Raw genomic sequence first — 3,116 nt, 5'->3', positions numbered from 1 at the left:
TATTTTGCACATATAGACATTTATTCTTTATTTTCTCACCCAGAGCCCAGAATTAATTGGAGCAGTATTAGTGATCAAAGCAATATCACTGCATGTCAGCTTATCCCTTCATGACCTAATTAATTTTGAACCAGTTAACAATTTTCTAGGCAAATGGGCTCTCCAGAAAATGTGGCCTTTTAATGTATTAATATTAAATGTCTATATTTTAGACACCTAGGTTTACAGAGTTGCTCATGATAAAACTATTTCTGCTATTCAATGTTCAACATCAATTCCACCACCACAGTAACATGTCCTTCATCATTGTCCAGTTTCCCAATATGCTCGGAGCCTTCCCTTTCGCAGGTACAACTAGTGTACTTGATATTGTTTGTTGCAACTAAATGGTAATGGGATTATTGAAAAAACTTCATTGAAAGAAAATTGGTAAAAATTGTCATATCTAGCATTGGGATATTATGCCACTCGAAGTTCAAAAAGCTGAGCATTTTGTTGCTTTTGTTATTGTTGTTTAGTTGGGCTTCTATGGCAATTTCACATTTTTATTTGTTGTTTTCCTACTGGAAAGTCACTATTAAAATTATGGAGATGTTGTGTGGCCACATACTGGCCACATAGTCCAGGATTTCGAAGACATGTAGTGCAGGGATAATGAGCTCCTGTGGTGACAGTAGTAGTTCATGGGTAAGGTTTCTAGGACTTGTCAAATACAGAGGGATGGTGGTGGTGGAGGCAGCCAGCCCTGGCTCCAAAGCATCTCTGGAGCTGTCAGACACAAAACTGGCATACTTGGTGGTTTTGGTGGCTAGGAGTCTTCAGAGATTTGTTGAAAAGTGGTGAAACTGGACTATTGGTTTAGCAGCAATTGTAAAGTGCCCGTATATAGATGTCAGGGCTTCAGCTGGTTCCAGAACTTGTCCTGCCCCACTACCAAGTGGCTCCAGTGCAATCAGCTTTAAGGCTGGTATATCCATGAGTTTTCCTACTAGTTTTACCTTTCTTTTGAGAATGAGATGATTCTTTGGTGCTGGTCCTATGGACAGATATCCATTATGACTTTCATTTGTTAAAAGCTCCTATAATGTCATTTGAAAGAAATGCTGATGTTGACATACTTGTTTTTTGATAGACAAATTAAGTACTGTTGCAAAGGAACTTGGAAGAATTAAATTGACTAATCAGTTGATCTTCAAATAAGAAAGTGTCTCCATTTTAATATAACTTTAGTGGCATAAACTGTAAAAGCAGAAGAAGAAGCATCAGTGATAGAGATGATGTAACAGTGGAAGAGGTCAGAGTGATGAGTTTGATCAATGTATGGCATATTTTCTGGAACCAAGCCATAGCAGAACACCTGCAAGGAGCAGAGAGAATACACTGGAAAGTGAGGGTGGTCCCCAGCCAACAACTAGCAAGGAAGAAGACCTCAGCTCTACAGCTGTACAGACCCGAATTCTGCCGACAACCAGCATCATGCTTGAAATAGTTGTTTCCCCAGAGCCTCCAGAAGGGAGGGCAGTCCTGCTGACTCCTTGATTTCTACCTTGTAAGATTAAGAAAAGAAACCAACCAAACCACTTTGCAATATAGATCTGGTTTCCTGACCTACAGAGCAGTAAGTTAACAGATGTCTTGCTTTAAGCTGTTAAATTTGAGATAGTTTATTACAGCAGCAATAGGATATTGCTAGAAACATATATTTAATGGTATTTATTAAACATACTTAATGCAGCATGTATTTGTTCAAACATATCATCAATGGTTAAATTTAAGTTGAAAGCCTTTCTTTTTGGACAAGTTAAAAACATGTATTTAAAATACAATTTAGGGGCCGGAGAGATAGCATGGAGGTAGGGCATTTGCCTTGCCTGCAGAAGGATGGTGGTTCGAATCCCGGCATCCCATGTGGTCCTCCGAGCCAGCCAGGAGCGATTTCTGAGCATAGAGCCAGGAGTAACCCCTGAGCACTGCCGAGTGTGCCCTCCCCCCCAAAAAAAAACAATTTATAAGATGCTTAATTGTCCTATGCTGAAACCTGCAAGTGGGCAGCAACCCTCTGAGTCTATACCAACAAAGCAGACTGAGGAGTATGGCCCTCCCTCCAACCCCTTCTGTTCATATACCCAAGGAGCCATGTAGATTCCTGGGAATATAAAAGCAGAAAACAGAACCCCAGAGGCTTCCACTGGGAGTAGTCCTACTGGCCCATTCCAGAGCAGAGCATCCCCAGATGGAACAGAGCCAGGTATGGCTAGGCTGGACAGGGCAGTGGACTCTGATAGTAGCAGAGAGGGTGCTGCTTCTTGCCTGCAAGTAGGGAACACCTTGACTGAGGGGGCTGAGAAGGGTCAGACACCAAACCTGCCTCCCACCCCTCAGCTCTTTTGATTATAGACTGATTTCAGAGTAATGGCTCCTGGGAAATGGTTATCTAAAAATCTAGAAGCCAGGCTCATGGGGTGAAGGAAGACCTGGGGAAAGGTGAGAGTACATGAAGCAGATAAAGGGGCAAAAGTCTCAGGTTTTTGGCCTTCCTCTTCTCTCCTCCCAGGGTTTTCCAAGGTAAAACCTTTATTTATTTATTTATTTATTTTGACTAAAGATACATTTAAAACAATTACAAAGAACAAAAAGTGCACAAACAACTATATACACACAATCATTTTTATTTTCCTCCTCACGTTTCCCTAAAACAATCGAGTCTTTATTTCTCTTTCTTTTACTGTCTGTCACTTGTCCATCTGGAAGGTCTAGGTTGGATATATCTGCTGGTGGGTGGTGACAGGCATAAAGAGAGCAAAGCCCCATCTCTGGCCACGGGGAAGAAGCATCACTGATCCCTTCTACATCCTCACTGGAGACACACAGCAGCCAGCCTTCCCTTTGGCTCTGCTAGAGGTCCGGGGAGAACATGTCGTTCCAGGGTCGACCAATCAGCACTACAGGCCTTTCAACTGGCCTACTGCTTCCACCTTCTCCCATTGCAAGGACATTGTAGCCTCGAGTCAGAAGCTACTACTGGTCTGGAGCGATAGCTTAGCAGGTAGGGCATTTACCTTTCACGCGGCTGGGGTTCCATCCCAGTCATCGTATATGGTACTCTGAGTCTGCCA

The sequence above is a fragment of the Suncus etruscus genome, chromosome 10 (genome assembly GCF_024139225.1).
Source record: "Suncus etruscus isolate mSunEtr1 chromosome 10, mSunEtr1.pri.cur, whole genome shotgun sequence".
NCBI classification, from domain to species: Eukaryota; Metazoa; Chordata; class Mammalia; order Eulipotyphla; family Soricidae; genus Suncus; species Suncus etruscus.
The sequence above is the reverse complement of the archived record's forward strand: the minus strand, read 5'-3'. Positions refer to the sequence as shown.